At 41.5% G+C, this 22260-nt stretch overlaps 1 protein-coding gene across 5 annotated transcripts in view; it reads right to left on the bottom strand.

Annotated features, from left to right (window-relative positions):
* Positions 1-22260, bottom strand: part of dock8 (dedicator of cytokinesis 8) — a 258252-nt gene that overhangs the window by 173942 nt on the left and 62050 nt on the right. Inside the window, exon 1 of one of the 5 annotated variants that reach the window (XM_063068964.1) lies at positions 19185-19309. The exons of the other annotated variants lie outside the window; for them this stretch is intronic. The gene's annotated coding sequence lies outside the window, so the exon portion shown is untranslated. Of the gene's footprint in view, positions 1-19184; positions 19310-22260 lie in introns of those variants that run through there. 5 annotated transcript variants of the gene reach the window in all.

Here is a 22260-nt window from a genome sequence, read left to right as displayed (position 1 = left end):
AAAAAGGTATATTTGATCCTTTATTATGAAACCAGTAAAGGTGAACAATCTTGTAGCGATAAAAAACTAACGAAACTAAATTAGCAATATAAAGGCCTAATAGCGATATTAGCGCAACTACGCATTCCAACTAATGTAATTATCGTAACTACGCATTCTGGTTAGCGACTAGTTAGCATGAGTAATTAGCATTCCGATTAGTATAACTAAATGTAATTAGTGTTCTTGTTAGTGAAATAACGAAGTTAGCAATCTGATCAACAAAAAAAAATTATTCCCTGTGACTCGCCCCTCTCCACTAGACTAAACTACACCAACTAAGACAAAGCATTAACACATAACTATACTCATTTGCTTCTACCACGCCCCAACCCACACGACAGATTACCATAATAAACATGTCACAAAATACAATATAGACAGAATGGAAATACACGGCTCCTACAGACAGAAAACGGATACATGGCTCTGACACATTCCACTGCAATTTTGCCCTATCATCTGCCAGACCTCCCTAACAATCTCATTGTACACTGCATCTAGTACCATATGCCCCATCTTCAGCTTTATCATTCCGATTCCCATCCCCCCTACCAAATTAGTTTTAACTCTCCCAACGTTTCCAGCAAACCTGCATGCAAAGATATTGGTCCCCTCGGGTTCAGGAGGGAGATTGACAACTTGGCTGAGTGGCGTAACAACAACAATCTCTCACTCAATGTCAATAAGTCCAAGGAACTGATAGTAGACTTCAGGAGAGGGAAACCAGAGGTCCATGAGCCGGTAATCATCATAGGATCAGAGGTAGAGAGGGTCAGTAATTTAACTTCCTGGGTGTCATTATCTCAGAGGACTATGTCCTGGACCAACAATTATACCCGTGCCTAAGAAGAATAATGTGGGCTGCCTTAATGACTATCGACCGGTAGCACTCACATCAACAGTGATGAAATGCTTTGAGAGGTTAGTTATGACTAGACTGAACTCCTGCTTCAGCAAGGACCTGGACCCACTGCAATTTACCTATTACCACAATAGGTCAATGGCAGATGCAATCTCAATGGCTCTCCACACAGCTTTAGACCACCCAGACAACACAAACACCTATGTCAGGATGCTGTTCATCAACAATAGCTTAGCATTTAATACCATCATTCCCACAAACCTGATTGAGAAGTTGCAGAACTTGGGCCTCTTTATCTCCCTCTGCAATTAGATCCTCGACTTCCTAACCAGAAGACCACAGTCTGTGCGGATTGGTGATTACATATCCTCTTCGTTGACAATCAACACTGGCACACCTCAGGGGTGTGTGCTTAGCCCACTGCTCTACTCTCTGTATACACACGACTGTGTGGCTAGGCATAGCTCAAATAGCATCTACAAATTTGCCAACGATACAACCATTGTTGGTAGAATTTCAGGTGGTGACGAGAGGGTGTACAGGAGTGAGATATACCAACTAGTGGAATGGTGCCGCAGCAACAACCTGGCACTCAACGTCAGCAAGACAAAAGAGCTGATTGTGGACCTCAGGAAGGGTAAGATGAAGGAGCACATACCAATCCTCACAGAGGGATCAGAAGTGGAGAGAGTGAGCAGCTTCAAATTCCCGTGTGTCAAGATCTCTGAGGATCTAACCGGGTCCCAACATATCAATGTAGTCATAAAGAAGGCAAGACAGCGGTTATACTTTATTAGAAGTTTGAAGTGATTTGGCATGTCAACAAATACACTCAAAAACTTCTATAGTTGTACCGTGGAGAGCATTCTGACAGGCTGCATCACTGTCAAGTATGGAGGGGCTACTGCACAGGACCGAAAGAAGCTGCACAAGGTTGTAAATCTAGTCAGCTCCATCTTGGGTACTAGTTTACAAAGTACCCAGGACATCTTTAGGGAGTGGTGTCTCCGAAAGGCAGCGTCCGTTATTAAGGGCTTCCAGCACCCAGGACATGCCCTTTTCTCACTGTTACCATAAGGTAGGAGATACAGAAGCCTGAAGGCACACACTCAGCAATTCAGGAACAGCTTCTTCCCCTATGCCTTCTGATTCCTAAATGGACATTGAAGCTTTGGACACTACCTCCCTTTTTTAAAAAAAAATACAGTATTTCTGTTATTGCACATTTTTAAAAATCTGTTCAATATATGTAATTGATTTACTTGTTTATTTATTATTGTTTTATTTTATTTTTTTTTCTCTCTCTGCTAGATTATGCATTGCATTGAACTGCTGCTGCTAAGTTAACAAATTTCACATCACATACCAGTGATAATAAACCTGATTCTGATTATAAAAATATAATTGTGAAGAAAGTTTGACAATGCCCCTACTTCCTCAGGAGTCTGCGGAGATTCAGCATGTCATCAAAAATCTTGGCAAACTTCGATAGATGTGTGGTGGAAAGTGTGCTGACTGGCTGCATTACAGCCTGGTATGGGAACACTAATGCCTTTGAGTGGAAAATCCTCCAATAGGTAGTGAATTCAGCCCAGTATATCACAAGTAAAACCCTCCCAACCACTGAGCAATTCTACATGAAACGTTGCCGTAGAAAAGCAGCAACCATCATCAAAGATCCTCACCACTTAGGCCTTGTGCCCCAGGACTCGCACCACCAGGTTCAAGAACAGTTACTACCCCTCAATCATCAGGTTCATGAACAAAAGGGGATAACTACACACATTTTTGGACACATTTATCTTGTTATTTCATGCTCATTATTTATTGCTATTTATTTATTATCTGCATTTGCACAGTTTGTTTACAATTCAATGTTCCTGATGTTTAGGGTTTACAGATCATGTTTACGCTTACGATTCTCTAGATTTGCTAGGGATGCCTGCAGAATAAGAATCTCAGGGTTGTATGTGGTGACATGTATGTAATCTGATAATAAATTTTACTTTGAACTTTTGAACTTTGTACAGGTTATACTTCCCCAGAAGATAGCCCAATGATCCAGAAATCTGTAGTACTGCCCCCTGTACCATTTCCTCAGCCATGCATTAATTGGCCAAATCATCCTATTCTTACCCTCACTGGTGTGTAGCACAGGCACTAATCCAGAGATTATAACCCTGGAAGTCCTGCTTTCCAGTTTTCTACCTATCACCCTAAGTTCTCTCTCCAGGACCTCTTCCCTTATCCCACCTATGTCATTAGTGCCAATATGTACCAAGACTTCTGGCTGCTCACTCTCCCTCCATTTAGAATGTCCAAGATGTTCTTGATCCTGGCTCCTGGGAAGCAATGTCCCATTTCACTGTCTCTTTCGTGTAAACAGAATCTCATGTCTAGTCTTCTATGAAATCCCCTATCACTACTGCAGTCCTTTCTCTCCCCCCTCCCCCTCCCCTTTCGAGCCATAGCTCCAAACTCAATGCCAGAGACGCAGATGCTGCAGCTCAGTGTAGCTAGTGCAGATGTGGTTATCTGGGAGGCTGGAGTCCTTCAGAATTCCCACACATCACAACACAGCCCCTGCAGCCATTCTCGCTGCACAAACTATGCACTAACAGATGAAGAATGAGAAAGAAACTTGCCAAAAACTTACCTTGCCTCAGCCTGTTGAGTCAAAGCCTCCCCACTCACACAATGGTCGCTCCGCTCGTCCCTACCTTATTTTTATTTGTCCTTGCTGATTAATAAATACACCAAAAGAAATAAACTTCTTCATAAACTTGGGAACTTTGCTTCCTTGTAAATCCATAAGTAACTAGCCTAGCTGTTATACTTGATTCAGATTTGAATTTTAAATCCCTCAAAGTTACCAGAGCAGTATTTCTACATTTAAGGAATATTGCAAAGGTATGTAATTCTCTTGAAAAACTAATTCATGCCTTTATATTGAATAGACCAGATTAGTGCAATGCACTTTTTACTGGCCTTCCTAAGCAGCCTATTGACAAACTTCAGCTAATTCAGAATGTCACTGCTACACTTCTATGCAAAATCAGGATAAGGGAATATATCACTTCTGTCCTGGTTACTCTGCATTGGCTTCCTGGTTTCTTTCTAAGAATCAATTTTAAAACATCACAGAATAGTTTTCATTTTATAATCCTCCTCAAGCTCTCAGGTCTTCTTCTGCTGGTCTCTTAAGTTTAAGCAATCTCCCTCAAAAGATTATTGGCAAATCAGCTTTTTCAACTTCGCTCCTAAACTGTGGAGTTGAATACCCAAAACTATAAGGGATGCAGACTTTTAAACCCAAGTTCAAAACTTATTTATTTAACCTTGCTTTTAACTAACATCTTTTAGTCTTTTTAAAAATTTTATGTTCAAGTTTGCACTTTTATCCCATTGTAAAGCACTTTGAACTAGATCATTGGTATGAAAAGTGCTCTAAAAATAAAGTTATTGACATTATTTAGAGCTCTGTTTTTCCTATACGTTATAGGAACAAGTAGGTTTATGGAAGACTCCATCTTCCCCTATACTACATTCAGCTCTGGAATGCCTCTACAATAGGATACACATGTTATGAAGCTAAACACTGATTACAGCTCATTCTTTAAAACCATGATACTGAATAAGCTCATCTCTAAACTCTTGGTTGCCCCAACTGCAACTGCCTGCTAGACTACCAAACCTGCAAGCTTCCGTTGGTTAGAACTGGTAAAAGCATTTCATCCACATTGACCCTCAAATTGGTGGTCCTCAGGGTTGCGTGCTAAGCACCCTACTCTGCTCCATGTATACTGATGATTACATGGCCAAGTACAGTGCGACTGTGATCCTTAAGATCCCCGATGACATCACTGCTATCAGCTGATCACGATGAGAGGGATGACAGAAAAGAGATTGTGAAGCTTGTATCATGGTGTCAGAACAACAAACTGACCTTCAGCAGTAGGTTGTTGACCCCAGGAAGTTGAAGGCTGCGGGGTGAGTGGGGGTGTGTGGTCCCGGTCCTTATCAATGGATCTGCTGAAAAGATGCTAAAGAGCTTCAAGTTCCTTATCATCCATATCACCAACAACCTCACCTGGTCCCTCATACTGATGCAGTAATCAAGAAAGCACATCAGCATATTGACTTTTATCGGTGTCTGTGAAGATTTGATATGTCCATGAGGATTCTCTCAAGAGTTACACAGATGCACTATAGAAACTATTTTCTGTCTCAACGTGGTACGGCATCCTCTCTGCTTCTGACAAGCTGATCCTAGATGGCCCGGGCTATCATCACTTCTTTCCTCGCAGTCCATCTTCAAAGTATATTGCTTCAGGAAGGCTAGAAGTATCATCAAGGATGCCTGTAACACTAGCCATTCCCTCTCTTCTCTTCCACCTTCTGGAATCTTGAAAGTCTGGACGAGCAGTCTCAAGGACAGCCTCTTCCCAGTAGTGCTGCCTTGTTCTGATACTCTCACCTCTACCTCTGTCAGTTAATCTGCTATTGGCACCTTGGTATATTTTGCACTACCTCAGATAGCACTACCTTTGCACCATCGCCTCCTTTACGGTCACAATGGGGCCACTCTCAGGTTGGGGGAGCAATATCTCGGATTCCGTCTGGGTAGCCTCCAACCTGATGGCATGAACATCAATTTCTCTAACTTTGAGTAATTTCTCCCCCACCATCCCCTTCTCTCTTTTCCCATTCCCCATTCTAGCTTTGCTCTTACCCCTTCCCTTCTTCTCACCTGCCTTTCACCGCCCTTTGGTGCCCTCCTCCTTCCCTGTCTTTCATGGTTCACTGTCCTCTCCTATCAGATTCTTTCTTCTTCAGTGCTTTACCTTTTCCACCAATCACTGCATTCTCCCCTCCCCCGGCCCATTCACTTTCATCCTCACCTAGTTTCATGTATCACCTGCCAGCTTGTACTCCTTACCCACCTTCTTATTCTAACTTCTTCCCATTTCCTTTCCAGTCCTGATGTAGGGTCTCGGCCTGAACCTCCAACTGTTTATTCCTCTCCAGAGATGGTGCCTGGCCTGCTGTGTTCCTCCGGCATTTAGTGTGTGTTGCTTTGCATCATTCTGCCGTTTTGCATTATTGTATTTACTATGTATACTGTTTACTCTGTGAGTTTCATGCAAACAAGGCATTTTATTGCACCCTGGTGTATATGAAAATAAACTCATGTGATTTAATCTAATCTAATCAGTATACTATCATTATGCATATTGCTGCATTAAATAGCAGATATTCACAAGGGAACTAACATTGCTAATTTCCACACACCAAGGATATAAAATAACCTTCTCAAATGTGTAAGTAGTACAAGTGGCTAGTGCCTACAATAAGCTAAATAGCAAAATGTATTTATACAGCAATAAATGTTCTATGACTATTATTGCCCTTGTTCATTGCTACTTTCCAGATTGTGGCTCATTAGCAAAGTGAAAGCTAGATGTCTTTAGCTCATTTCACACTTTTCTGTTTCATTCTTTCTATCCCAGGATATCAAAACTAAATGGAATATTTCATTCAGAATTGAACAAAATCTGTTATTCCTCTGACTCCAACATGTGAGGACACTGTTGATAATGCTGAATATACTTATCAGCAGCTACTGGGCTACAAATCACGATTGAAGGCCAGGTGAATGTGAGATAGCTGGCAGGAAGTTTGTAACAACAGAAAAGGAATTGCTACTGAAACTCAATGGATGTTGTACCCGCCTATGATATGCGAACATGTGTCACCTGGGCAATTCTAACTGGATTTATTCCTTCAGCACCATGTTCAATAAAGAAAATTTGAACAAAGAACCTTATTTTTTCATCTACAAAGTAAATCATGTGTGGGTTCGTAAGAGGCAAATAAAAGTATCAACCAATGATTATCTCAAACAAGACAGGGTTTAGCAACCTACTCTTGACTTTTAACTGAGTTTCTCACCATCATCCTTCTGGAGACACCATTGACTAGGAACTCAAGTCATCCAGCCTCATCATCACTATTGTTTTCAAGCAGGCCAGAGGCTAGGTACACAATGGTGGCTGACTCATTTCTTGACACACAAAGTCTTTGCACACCTTCCATGTCACAAATCAGTAATATGATGGCATACTCTTCACTTCTCTTGACTCTATCCCAGACAAAATAGCTGGCTTATTGATTGACATTCCATCCACTTCCTTAAATATTCAGTACTGTTGTGTTCAATATTGAGGGAGAGTGCACAGACACACCTGTAGGGCAGCTTTGCAGGATATTCAACTGAACTTTATTGATCCTTACTTGAACAGTATAGGAAGTCCTCCCATGTGGGAGTGGCTAACTGAGTGACATTGGAGTACCGCTATTAACTATCACAACAACTCCCCATCTTGAAAAATAAAGTATGTACTATTTGTCCATAGAATTCCATTGAAATGATAATCACTGAAATTGAGTAATTCAGTTTACCATTCCCATAGAACATAAATTATGTTCCTTACATGAATGTAAAAAAAGAACTGCCAACATTACAACTACGTTTCTCTTTGTTTTAATGGTCTCTCACTCTCTTTGTTTTCCTCCTTTTTCACGATTTCCTCTTTTTTTAAAGAACAGTCTCATTTTGTGAAACGTTTTCAACATTAGAACTCTTTTTTAAGAACAGTAAATCTAATGGAGATCAGGGTTAGACTACCCGAACACTCCGGCACAGTGAGAGGATTATTCTGCCTCTATAGCCACTTGCCCTAAGCTATGGAGGAACAGATAAATGATCATATCTGGTATAGGTTCCTGGAAGTGTTGGAGCAGACAGAGATTCTTCAGCAGGTGTGTCCACCTCAGGTAAGTGGTCCTCGGCATAAGGATCAACCCACTTTATTTCTTCCTCTACCTTTCGTGGACTTTGAAGGCACATGAGCACAGGCCTGTTCCACCTGATTTCTCCTTGTGATGTTCTGGAGGATTGGCTTGGAACCTCAGCAGTATCACCACTCCAGAGCAGCAACAAAGATTTTGCTCTGTGTCTGAGATCAGGCATGCTCTTCGTTTGTTTTGTGTTCTGTTGTCTCAAAATTACTCACTTTATCTAAATGCAGCAACTGAGGTTGGAGAAGGGAAGGAAAAATGGGCAGGCTTGCTCTTAGTCTCCAGCTATTGACAGCTCCGATGGACTGTAGCCAATCACAAGAGGCGTGAAGCGATAAGGTAGTAGTGCATTGTAGGGGTCTTTTCCCTTCAGTTTGCACGGCTCTTTCCTCTTCTCCATTAGCCTGCGGGTACTGTGGACTGCTTGTCTGGTGTTTGAACTGATAGTCCCTAGCAAAGGCTTTGAACTCTGAGCAACTGAATTGTGGACTGCTGTCTGACACAAGTGTCTCTGGTATTCCGTGGCGAGTGAATACAGCTTTCAGGTGCTGCTGAGGATGTAGAAGACAGCTCGGACACCTCAATGTTCCATGAGTAGTAATCCACTGCGAGAAGGCATTTGAATCTTTTCAGCTCAACGATGTCTGTGCTTGCAATTTGCCAAGGAAGGTCTGGGAATTCTGTGAAACAGAGAGGTTTAGCTTGATTTTTGTGCAGTTTTCTGCATGTTTCACTTGGCTTTACATAATCTCCCAGCTGTGTGCTCAGACCAGGCCACCACACAGATTACCTTGCTCTTAGGTGACCTTTTTTGATGCCTTGATGTCCTTGGTGAATTTGACTGAAGATTTTGGTATGCATAGAAGCAGGAATGAGGAGTCTGGAACACTTTAGCAACAGGCCATCAGGAATGGTGAGTGTGTCTCTTTCATGCCAGTAAGGTCTGAATTTGTGAGCTCCTTTTGGAACAGCTGGCCATCCATGCTCACGGTGTTGCATGACCTTGCTGCAGATTTGATCCTGTTTCAACTCAGCGTGAATTTCATCCAGTTTACTATGTGATGCAGGAAAGCTTTCACATATCTGAGCTAAGTAGATGTTGATATCTTCCATGAGGGTGGAGTCAACTTTCATCCACTCACTTTTGGATGGCATCCTTGACAGAGGGCACAGTATAGTGAAAGATCTGTTGGGGACATGTTCAATGTCATAACAGTATTGCATAAGCCTCATTCTGAACCTTTGCAGATGTGGAGGCAAGTCATCCAAGTGTTTCAAGCTGAGGAGGCTGACAAGTGGCTTGTGGTCTGTTTCAAGTAGGAATTTAGTGTCTATCAAGTAAAGCTGAAGCTTTCACAAACCCACATGAGAGCCAGCATTTCCTTTTCTATTTGGGCATAATACTGTTCAGTTGAAGCCAGTGCTCTTGATGGATATGTCACCGATTTCCATACACCACTGCAGTATCGCATGAGCACACTCCCGAGGCCAAAGGAAGAGGCATCTGCTGAAACCTTGGTTGCTTCGTTCGGATCAAAGAATGCCAATGTTGGTGGAGAGATAAGCTCTATTTTAAGTGATAAGAATGATTTCTCCTGTGATGCATCCCAGTACCAAACATTTCTCTGAGAGAGGAGGTCATGTAGTGGCTTTGTTTTCTCTGCCAAATCTGGAATGAACTTTCCTAGCTGGTTTACCATGCCAAGGAAACTGCAGATCTCTGATACATTTGTAGGTTATTCCATGTTCTGAACTCCTGACATTTTGTCTGAATCTGGTTGCATTTGTTCTGAGGAGAGTTGGTGGCTTAAGAACTTCACCTCCAACTTTGCAAATCTGCATTTATTTTTGTTCAGGTTGATTCTAGCTGCTTCAGTTTCTCCAAGGCAGCTTCCACTCTTTTGTCATGTTCCTCACTTGAGCTTCCAAAGATGAATACATTGTCCATGTGGCAGACTACCCGTTCTAGTCCCTCCAAAATTTGGTTTATCCTCATCTGAAAGAGTTCAGGAGCCGTTCAAATGCTAAAAGGAAGGTATAGCATCCATATGGTGTCATAAAGGTTGCCGGAACCCTGATTTTTGCATCGAGCTTGGTGAAGAACTTTGCCCCACTCAGCATATCCAACAGAGGGTAGAATAAACTTCTCCCATCTCACTGCGTTATTCAGTTTTGTTAGATCAACATAGATCCTCACTGTGCCAACTGGATTGAGAACAGGAACAATGCCTGCAAACCAGTCAGTAGGTCCATTCACTCTAGCTACAATGTCAAAGGCGGGAGGAGAAGATGGCAGCACGCGCAGCTCTCCGGTGAAATGATATCGTATCTGTTAAATAGGGACCGTGGACAATTCTGATTTGATGAAGACAGACGTGAGAAGCACAGAGGAACATCTGGAGAAATTTCTGAAATACCTGGTTTGCTGCCACTGCTACTGTGCGATCGAGAATCTCCGGAGGGGATCCCCAAAATCCCCGGCTTTGCCTGCGGCTGGCGAGCGAGGCTGAGGTCGAAGCGTTCGGATACAGACGGTGCTCGGTACTCGGTGTCGGAGGGCTGATCAGAGCTCGAAGTTTTCGGACGACTCAGAGTCGGACTGTGGTCGGGCATGGCAGGGAGAGTTTTCTTCCTTCTCTCGTCTGCGTGAGATGTGGGACATTCGAAAGACTTTGAACTTTTTTACTGTGCCATGGCCTGTTCTTCATCAAGTTATGGTATTGTTGCACTGTTGTAACTATATGTTATAATTATGTGGTCTTTGTTAGTTTTTCAGTCTTGGGCTGTCCTGTGTTTCTGTGATATCACACCGGAGGAATATTGTATCATTTCTTAATGCATGCATTACCAAATGACAATAAAAGAGGACCGCGTGTCCTCATAATCTAATCTAAGTGTCTAATTCTCTCAAATTCAGCTTTGACTTTGTTCATCAATAGGACTGGTATATGCCTCGCTGTGGTCAGAGAGCATCACTCCTGGCCTCAGTGGATAAGGTACTCTTCTTCCATTAACCCCAGGCCTGTGAACAACTCCAGGAACTTCTCCTGCCACTGAACATTGTTAAGCGAATCCAACCTTGCAATGAGGTTCAGCTTCTCGATGGCATGTCGTCCCAGTAGCATGGAGAAGAGATTCTGATCGACAAAGACATCCTCCTTTAACTGTTCAAGCAACACACATCAAAGTTGCTGGTGAACGCAGCAGGCCAAGCAGCATCTGTAGGAAGAGGCGCAGTCGACGTTTCAGGCCGAGACCCTTCGTCAGGACTAATTTAAGGAAGAGTGAGTAAGGGATTTGAAAGTTGGAGGGGGAGGGGGAGATCCAAAATGATAGGAGAAGACAGGAGGGGGAGGGATAGAGCCAAGAGCTGGACAGGTGATAGGCAAAAGGGGATACGAGAGGATCATGGGACAGGAGGTCCGGGAAGAAAGACAAGGCGGGGGGGACCCAGAGGATGGGCAAGAGGTATATTCAGAGGGACAGAGGGAGAAAAAGGAGAGTGAGAGAAAGAATGTGTGCATAAAAATAAGTAACAGATGGGGTACAAGGGGGAGGTGGGGCTTTAACTGTTTCTCATTTTTTACCGATGGAAGTAGTAAACATTCCTTTCACAGTGAGCTTGTGTTTCCCTGGCCCCATGAGCGCCTTCTTTGTTGGTTCTAGTGTAATGTCTGTTTTCCTTGTCAGTTTTGTGAACAAACATTTGGGATGGCTGTGACATCTGCCACAGTGTCCATTTTGAATGTCATTACCTCATTTTGCAACTGAACCATAGTACACCGGCCTTTGAATCTAAAGCCCCAAGGAGAGCTCTCTTTTCTTCTGAATCACGGTCTTCTTTGACCTCCAGGAGAACTGTTTTTGAGTGACATTGGCTTTTATAATGGCCAACTCTATTGCATTGGCTGCATTTTACTTCTTCTGCTGGACAGTGCTCTTATGGCGTGGAACGGAGACTTACTGCATCTCCTGAAGTCGGACATTTTACCTGCTCCTTGTCTGTTTTGTTTGAGCTGAGCTCTACTGTCATTCTTTCTGTCGGCACCTTGTTTCCTCTCATATATCACATTTCATTTTCCTGTGAAATATCCTTTGAATTTGTCCTCCATTGTTTTGTATTCCTTTTCCTGAGCATCTGTCAGTCCTAATCCACCCTTGATGCCCACTGCTTTGCCCACCATGCAGTATATCAGGGAGCTTATTTGATGCTCTTCTGAAGTCTGAGTGAGAGTGCTTGCAACCCTACATCTTTCAAAGCATCTGAGCCATTTCTCAACGACCCCTGATTTAGATAAATTAAATGTCTCGTTGTCTCGGGGAGGCGGGCTTTTAATAAGAATATATAGGTACTGCAGTTATTTGCTCTATTTTCTGTTTATTTATTTACTATTTTATTTATTTGAACTATTAAAGTCTTTTTTTTTCTCTCTCTCTCTCTCACTGAGAGTTTGACTGACTTCTCTGCCATGCCTCTGTCTCTGGACAATTCACCAGGCTAGCGACCCACAAAATGTATCCACTTTCGGGTGCAGCTCGAAAGCATTGCCTAGCAACCCTGGCCAAGCCTCAATTCACTTAGCAAACTAGCATAAGCAGCCCAGGTTGATAGACTTTGGATATTTTTCATAGATATCTACAAAAGACTCTGTCTTGGTGGGGACCTACTTTGGTCTGTAGCCTGAACTTACCAATGATCAGCCACTTGTGACACTGTGTTCCGTTCCTTATGAGGAAGAGCGCAGAGATCATGAGGACACCAGCAGCAGGCAGGCTATTCAGCTGAACTTTATTGGTCCTTGCTTGTACAATATGTGAACTCCTCCCAAGTAGGAGTAGCTTACTGAGTGGCATAGGCATACCACCATTACTACCAGAACAAGTACCTTCACCAATGGTGCACATTGGCAGTAGTGTATCAGCTATAACAAGCTCCACTGTCATTAGCATTTCTCTGACAGCATCTAACAAACCTGCAAGTACCACCTACTAGATAGATAAAACTTTCAGGTGTACAGGAATACCACTACTTGCAGTTCCCCTCCAAACTGCACACCGTCCACATCTGGAGATATATCACTGGTCATTTGTTACTTCTGGATTTAAATCCTTGAACTCCTTGCCCAATAGAATAGTGGGAAGGACTACAGTGCTTCAAAATGATAGCTCCTTAACTTTCACAAAAAGAAATTATTGTCAAACCGTGGTGCCTGTGGAAAGAGTGTTCAGAGAGATTAAGGGTGAATCTTATGAGGCATTAACATCTGTAATCTCCCCTAAATATGTGCAGTTTGTTTTTTTTTTGGAATGCAAGAAGAGATTTCACAGGGACTTTTGATATGATTTTTGTGCTTTGGTAGCTCAGGGCCAAGGTTTTCAACAGATCCAAAATTCAGGCTGCACTAGAAATGTTTAACAAAGGCCTACTACAAAGTTACCCAGTGAACTAAGATCCAGAAAGTTGATCAGGCATTCATATCAGCCCTTTACCTTTTCCTCTTATCAGCTCCCAGCTTCTTACTTCAACCCTTCCTCTCCCACCAACCTGGCTTTACTTATCACCTTCTAGCTTGTACTCTTTGTCCTCCCCCCACCTTCTTATTCTTGCATCTTCCCCCTTCCTTTCAGTTCTGATGAAGGGTCTTGGCCTGAAACTTCCACTGTTTATCCATTTCCATTGATGCTGCTTGACTTGTTGAGTTCCTCCAGTATTTTGTGTGTGTTACTCAGGTAATTTGTGGCTTGGCTGTAAGCCATCCCAAAACCAAAACCTCCTGCAGAGCAACAAGCTATCACAACTTGAGAGGGTGCATCTGCTGCAAAGCAGATTCTAGGCATCAGTGTATGATAATGCAAGGCATGATGCTCAAAGCATTGCATCAGACATGGGAACATGTCAATGAATACATGTTTTCTTTCAGTTTCTTTCATTGTACAATTAGAACAAAGATTTAGTTCTGCAGTTAGATCAGTGGTGCAGGAGTAAAGACACTGGCTTGTGATAAGGTTTTCTGAGGTTCTTGTATTTTACCGTGCCTTCACCTCATGTAACAGCACTTTGATTCACTGTTGCATTTAGCAAACCAGCGCCTGAGTGAAAATGAAACCAAACCAGAGTCTCCATCACATTTTTAAGTAACAGCAAACCAGTCAGATGATATAAGCATAACAACAGAGCACTGTGGCATATTACGACACAGCAGATTTAAAGCTATCAGGTTTTACTTATCCTCTGGTTAATTCTGCACTAAGTAGTTTGAGACTCCAGGAGAGGTCAATTGATCCCTCACTATGGGAGTGATTTTAGTTGATTTTTATTTTAAGTTAATTTTGAGCGAGTGTATAGTCAGCTCCAAACTAGATAGTATTCTCTGGTATCGATGCCAGAGTAGCTGGATTTGTGAGCAAATCTGAAACTATTCTAATTGACACATTTGGTAAATGTCCTTAGTACAAACCAAAGATGTGGCATCCTGCCACCAGACAAACTAGAATTATTTAAGCTATTCCTTTACAATATTAAACTCGACTTATTTTCTCTCTAAGCTGGCATATTTTCCCTGCAGTTCAGCCTATCAGTGTCTTACCAGTCTCTAACTCAGGGCGTCTTTAAAACTCCTCCCTTGGAGGGTCAGACACCCTGAGCCAATAGGCTGGTCCTGGACTTATTTCCTGGCATAATTTACATATTACTGTTTAACTATTTAACTATTTATGGTTTTATTACTATTTAATTATTTATGGTGCAACTGTAATGAAAACCAATTTCCCCCGGGATCAAGAAAGTATGACTATGATATTATTTTACTTTGTTCTACCTCAATACATTGTGTAATTATTTGATCTGGATGAACAATAAGCAAGACAAGCTTTTCACTGTATCTTGGATAAACCAATTTCAATTCCAAATTCCAGTTTATGAATGTAGAATATTCCTTATCAACAGACAACTTAGACAGCCTGTGAGGCTTGGGTGCAGGCAACTGGGACAATTAAGGGCAAGGACAAGATCAGGGACAGATTGGCTGTCAGAAGCGGTTTGGTGAGCCCAGCAGCTTTCTGTGCTCACACATGTTGCTCTGGGCCCTACTGAGGAGCAGTGAGCCAGGTTTGCAATGAAATACTGGACTAGGGCCACACCAGACAAACAGCTTGGCATGGAGACAGGAGGAAGACTTGCCCCAAGGCAGCAAGCTATAAACAATTGCTCAAAAGCTCACAGTTTTAGTGCTGGATTGAGCGTTGAGCTAGCAACTCAACCTCGTAAAAAAGAAATTGCCTGCTACAGAAACATCAACAGCAAAAAGTTGATGGCCTATGCTCTCTCATGAGTTTATAAGGCAATTTCCTTTCCCTATATTAGACTCACAGATTCTGACAGCTCAGAAATTAGCCTTTTCGTCCACCCTCTCCATGCCAACCACCATATTCACTACACAGGTCCTGTTTTCTAACCCTTAATCAGTAGCCTTCAATGCCTTGGTGGTTCAAGGCATGTGCATGCCCCTTAAATCTTGTTATTGCCTCTGCCTTCAGCACCCCCACAAGCAGTGCATTTCGAGCTCCAACTACCCTGTGTATGAAAGTTCCTATGACCCCTATTAACCTTTCATTCCTTATCTTAAACCTGTTATCTGGTAACAGATGCTGTTGCAATGATAAAAGCTTACTCTGTCTGCCCTGTCTATGTTCCTCATAATTTCATACATCTATGTTATTTTCCTCCTCGGTCTTCTCGGCTCCATGGAAACAAGCACTGTCTATTCAGTCACTCTCTCTCTCCTTTTAACGAAGACACTCCATCATAGGTAACACCCCAGTCAATCATCTCGGCATCCTCGCTGAAGCACTTACATCCTTTCTAAACTGTGGCAACACCAGAGAGCACGTAATATTCTAGATGTGGCTTCACCAACATTTTACAAAGCTGTACCATACCCCATCCCTTATTTCTTTCTTTATTTATTATTTTTTCTTTCCCCCCTTTTTTGCCTCTCTTTTTTCTCCCCCTGTCCCTCTCACTATAACTCCTTGCCCATCCTCTGGGTGTTCCCCCCTCCCCCTCTCTTTCTCCCTAGGCCTCCCGTCCCATGATCCTCCCCCTTCTCCAGCTTCGTATCCCTTTTGCCAATCAACTTTCCAGCTCTTAGCTCCATCCCTCCCCCTCCTGAATTCTCCTATCATTTCGGATCTCCCTCTCCCCCTCCCACTTTCAAATCTCTTACTATCTCTTCTTTCAGTTAGTCCTGACAAAGGGTCTCAGCCCGAAACGTTGACTGTACCTCTTCCTATAGATGCTGCCTGGCCTGCTGCGTTCACCAGCATTTTTTGTGTGTGTTGCTTGAATTTCCAGCATCTGCAGATTTCCTTGTGTTTGTGTGTACCATAACTTCCCTGCCTTTATATTTTATGTCCTATGCTAATGAAGGCAAGCAATATACTGTATATGCCTTTTTTTAAACTACCACTGTGCTGCCATTTTCAGGGATCTTCAGACTTGTACACTGAGGTCCCTTTTCTCCTCGGACATTGTGATTGTCCTATCCTTAAATAAGTTCCCAAATGCATCATGAAGGTTCTCAGTCATCCAAAGTCATCATTGTATATCAAGCAGCAGTAAATCAAGGCAACTGGTCTTGCTGTGTTGCTTAAAGGACGTTTTGCCACTCATCCGAGAGGCTTCTTCAGTTCTGATCCATGGTGCGTAGTTTCCGGCTTATAAAGTCTGTGAGTTGTTTGAAGGTATAGCAATCACATGGGTGTCATTAAGAGTGGTAGAGGTAATGAGAGGGCCATTAGTCTTATCTTTGCATGAATGGAAGTCTGAACTGTTGTGGAGACACTGAGGTAGAGATGTTAGGACTGCTCTGTAAGTAGCTGATAGGTGGTGTTACCCGTCCCTCACCCGCTCTGTTCAGGGACGGGTTTTCCAGTTTGACAGAGATGGCTTCTTTAACCTTCTTTCAAACCACCTGTTCTCCCTGTGCAAAATGTGTGCATCTACTATCAGCTACTTACATTGCAGTCCTAACATCTCTACCCTGGTGTCTCCACAATTCATACTTCCATTCGTGTAAAGATAAGACTCATGTCCCTCTTATTACCTCTACGGCTCTTAACGTTCCTCATGGGATTGCTATACCTTTAAACAACTCACAGAGTTTATAAGCCGGAAAACTACCCACCATGGATCAGAACTGAAGATGCCTCTCGGATGAATGACGAAACGTTATTCTAGACAACACAGCAAGTCCAGCTGCCTTGATTTACCACAGTCTGATATCCCAAATGCATCACATCACACTTGTCACTTAAATTCCACCTCCATTGCTGAGCCAAATTTACCAGCTGATCAATCAGTCTAAGACAATGGTCATCAGGAAACACAACCTCATTTTCTACTTGCCTAATGATACCACAAATTTTCCAATGCAATTTCAGTACTCTGAATATCAGGTACAAGCATTTCCACTGGGAAGAAATGGGCCTATTGCAGTCAAGCGCAATACACTGAGATTAGGCAGGAATTCTTATTGGGCTGCAGTGGACTTTTCTTTTCAGTACAATCTGCACATGAAGGATACCAAAGCAACATAAATTATGGTATAATTTATAATATAAGTAGCATCCCATACAAATTGTTTAACCCACCAATAATTATCAGGCAAATCAATAATTACTTTAGCCAGTCCTGAAATACATAGATCAGCACTCAAAAGATCCTGAGAGATGCTGAAGGCAACCAATGGCCCATTTACTATGAAAAATCATTGATTTAAAACATAACTGCTTATGTCTTTCGATTTTGTTTCATGAGCTCTGCAGACCTCTGTGGCTTGCAGTAGAGCACTGGGGCTTCTAGGTTTCTTGAATACATCAGATGCATATTCCAGCACCTGGTCCCATAGCTGTCAATGCCTAGGCAATTCAAGTACTCATCTAGACATCTTTTAAATGCTGTCAATGACTTTGTTTCTACCATCTTATCCAGCAGTACTCACTCCAGGAACACTGGGTGAAAAGGGTTCCCCTCAAATTACCTCCACATCTCAGATCCCTCATCCTAGATCAATATCCACTAGTTTTATTCACCTCTAATAAGGGGAAAGGAATTGAGCACTCTGTCCAATTTATTAATCATACAATCAGAAATGCAAAGTATGAAATATAATAAACAGGAGGAAGTCTGCAGTTGCTAGAAATCCAAAGGGGCACACAGAAAATGCTGGAGGAACTCAGCAGGTCAGGCAGCATCGATGCAAATGAATAAACAGCCAACATTTCAGGCCAAGACCCTTCTTCAGAACTAGTCGTTTAAATGTATATTTGTACAATAAAAACAAAATATTATCTTCAATATTATTTTCAATTCAGTCAGTCAGTCATATAGCAGAATAATCTGTCCCCAGACCTTGTTTTACAGCCCACGGATAACCATTCTATTTACATATTTCATCTTTCACATTTATTACAATTATCTTCTAACCAAACTTACAAGAGAACTCTGGTCTAACTTGGTAAAGCAGTATTCAATTTAGAAATAGAAAGTTAAATTCATCTCTCTTGTAAGTTTTCACCAACTGTGAAACAGATATAATCAATGGGTTATACTATGGAAGGAGAGCAAATCCTATATCGTTTCCAAAATTAATAGAAGGGTAATGGGATACAGTTTTGTTTTCATGAATTCTGTCTTTGAAAGCATGCTTATAAACTCCTTCTTTCACCTTTAGATCTTTTCTGTCTATCGACTCTTTCCTTGATCACCAAAATGTTCCATCCAATGGCCTGCATTTCTCAAGCCAAATCAAGCAACATACACATTGGGCAGTTTCCTTACGGTAAATATCCTCAACACCATTATAGTTTGCAACTATTTTAAGTTCTGCTCTGTCAATCTAATTCAGAATTATTAAATATATCAAGGAATTCAAATTGCACTAAGTAGAAATCATGTGGAAAAAATCAAGTAGTTTTAAGACCTGGCCTTTAAACAGCAACATTGATAAACATGCTTTCATTTTGAATTTTAAGTACTGCTCTTGTAACCGCAGTCGAGAAGTTGCATTTAATCAGTTGTTTCAAAAATAAGTAAATTAACATATTGTCAAGAGCAAATCAATTGATTTCCAACAGTAGCTGATCATTTTAATGTTCAGACAAAATTGTGAAGCACAGTTAAATGTAACTCGCCTTAACATACACCACAATAAACTCAAAGAATGATGAGAGATCATTTAACATATGTTTTTTTGCAGCATTGCTTTCACAGTATAAAGGAAGGTTAATATTAGACCAGCTCAGGGATATGAAACAGAGAAGATAGCTTCTATATGGCATCAAAACACGTAAGTACTTCTGAAGACCGCTTAAAATTAAGGTTGCATTAACTATCTGCAATTGGCAGAATGTTTCATACCTGATAAGTGAGTGGAAATGTCTACCTTCATAAAATGGCGTCTTCAAGCTAATAAAAACCTTACTCAGTGAAGTCTGCGAGAAGAAGTAGTAGTTACAAAATCATTCTTCCTGCCGCATGCAAAACCACATGCAAGTAAATCGAAATATATCTGAGATAAGCAGCTGCAAGCTCAGGAAGTGACATCACCAATCGTTGTACAAAATATAGGAAGTCAGTATTATTTCACCTTAAATATTCTGGTCCTAAACATAGCAAAACAATCTATCATGTTTTGATTGAATGAAACAAGACTATGCTGTTGTACTGTCTAAATTATACAGTAACCAACTGGCAAGTGATGAGCAGTGGGAAAGCAAAACAAACTGTCTAAAGTGTGTTAAGTGGGCCATCTTAATCCACATCTAGGCAGAAAACTGAAGACTGAGATCAGGTCTCGTGCTTTGCAAGAGATCACGTTGCTTTCCCTTCAACCTTATGACAATATTCAATGTCTGAAGGACTTGGATAGCAAAGATTTTGCTTTCTGCAGTGCTTTGTTTGTCATTGCCTCATATACAGTAACAACATTCATATCCATACTCCAAAAACACATGCCACTTAAAACAATGCTCTCTAATTACTGTGAAAATGAGATTTTGCCGAGCTGCCATGCACAAATCAAAATTTTGGACTGGTTTGGTTCACCTTTGAAACTTAAGCATTTCTTTTATATTGCTCAATTGATCTGCAATGCTATCAGCTAAGCCCTTCATTGAAATTATTCTCAGAAGAAAACACTACTTTTCCAAACCTTGTTGAAGCAGTCACTGTATGTTCAGGTTATTTTAGAAAAAACAAATGAAAAGATTATGTTGTACTGAAAAAAAAAGGTTCAGGTGACAGATGATGAATTATTTTTCCTCAAGATGATAGCATCAGTTTTTCTAGGATCTGAATCACTTTCAAGCCTCATTTACAAGCTCTTTGTTTTTCTCTGGTTCTCGTGCCTCTCCCATATCAAGTGCAACCGTTGTTGTCTTTAATACAATGCACGAGGAACATTTCAGATCAGGTTTAATTTCACTAGCATATGTCATGAAATTTGTTGTTTTGTGGCAGCAGAACATTGCAATACATAATAATAAAAAACTATAAATTACAATAAATACAAAAAAAGATTAAATAAGGATTGCTAAAGGAGAGGGGAAAATAGTGAGGTAGTGTTCATGAGTTTCATAGACCATTCAGAAATCTGATGGTGAAGGGGAAGAAGCTGTTCCTGAAATGCAGAGTGTGGTTTCTGGCTCCTGTATCTCCTCCTTGACAGTAGCAATAAGAAGAGGGCATGTTCACATGTTCGGGGTGATAGGGGTCCTTAATGATGGATGCCGCCTTTCTGAAGCATCGCCTTTTGACAGTGTCCAGGACACTGTGGAGGCCAGTGCCCATGATAGAGCTAACCGAGTTTACAACTTTCTGCAGCTTTTTCCAATCCTGTGCAGTGGCCCCTCCAAAACAGGTGGTGACGCAGCCAGTTAAAATGCTCTCTGTGATACATCTACAGAAATTTGCAAGTGTCTTTGATAACATACCAATTCACCTCAAACTCTCAATGAAATAGCTGCCGTCATGCCTTTTTGTAATTACATCAGTACGCCGGGTCCAGGTAGATCCTCAGAGATGTTGACACCTAGGAACTTTGATGGCTTTGTGCCTATACTTGCTGGAGTTTCGAAGAATGAAACCTATTGAATATTAAAAAGTCCAGATAGAGCGGATGCGTAGAGGATGTTTCTATAATGGTGGAGTCTACGACCAGAGGACACTGTCTCAGAATAGATGGATATCCCTTTAGAACAGAGATGAGGAGGAATTTCTTTAGCCAGAGTGTGGTGAATCTGTGGAATTCACTTCATAGATGGCTGTGAAGGCCAAGTCATTGGGTACATTTAAAACAGAGGATGTTAGTTTCTTGATTAGTAAGAGCATCAAAGATTACAGGGTGAAGGCAGGAAAATGGGGTTTGAGAGAGATAATAATAAGTCAGCCATGATGGAATGGCAGAGCAGACTCGATGGGCCAAATGGCCTAATTATACTCCTATGTCTTATGATCTTTAGCTCTGACGTACTGAAACGATCCAGTCAAAATTTCAGGAACATCCATCTGTCCTTTGTCTGTGGGATCTGTGGCCCATAATTTTGCACATTTAATTGGTACTTCTCTATTTTTCACACACTCACATTGTGCTTAATTGTGTTCCATTTCACTGGTTTGGTTCTCTGCTTCTGCATATTCTGAATGAAACCTTAATTTTTCATTTTTACAACTTCCAGCTCTTGGTTAAGTGGAAACTCTTAAAACATTTTTATAGCAATGAGTATTGCTGCATCCTTCTAACTGCACTTCCTGTTCTCTTTCCTTTCTTTATTTTTGTCTGATGCAAAGTTTTCCCGTTCTGCTTCACATTCTCAATCCAAATTTTTTTTTTAAAAAAGCACCTTTATTTTTTAGAGATACTGTATTATGAAGTGCTATCAGATCTACTCCTCTTTCTGATGTATTTTGGGTTGGAACCATCTGCAGTTTTCTCTCTGCTGCAACTTCATTCGTTCAGGTACTGATTGCCGCCAATGTGAGGAAGTGATAGATTTTGAAAACATCATAGACGCGACCACAGAAAGCAAACAGAATTGAAAGAAACAGTTATGGAAAGAGACAGCAAAATAAAAGCTAGAGATGGAGCAGGTGTCAAAATTACAAACGTGATTGTGTCAGAGAGATGAGAGCAGATGAGAGGAAGGTGAAAAGAGAAACAAAGAGAGGCAGCTAAGGATAGGGAGAAGATCATTCAGGCATCAGCAACATCATTGTTCAATTATAATCACAGTGATCTGAGAAGAGGAAGAAGAGAGATCTGCATTGAGAGAGGAAGGGGTGGAGGAAGGGTAAAAAAGAGGAAAGGACAGGGATAAAGGATGGAAGAGAGATAGAGAGAGAAAAAGAGAAAATAAAAATTAGCCTCTAGCAACAGAGAATCAGACAACCGGGACAGTGAGATGTTGCAAAGAGTGGTGTGGAAATTTTACATAGA

This window comes from Mobula hypostoma, chromosome 16 (genome assembly GCF_963921235.1).
Source record: "Mobula hypostoma chromosome 16, sMobHyp1.1, whole genome shotgun sequence".
NCBI classification, from domain to species: Eukaryota; Metazoa; Chordata; class Chondrichthyes; order Myliobatiformes; family Myliobatidae; genus Mobula; species Mobula hypostoma.
Note: the sequence above shows the minus strand (reverse complement) of the source record. Positions and strands in the feature narration are given on the sequence as shown.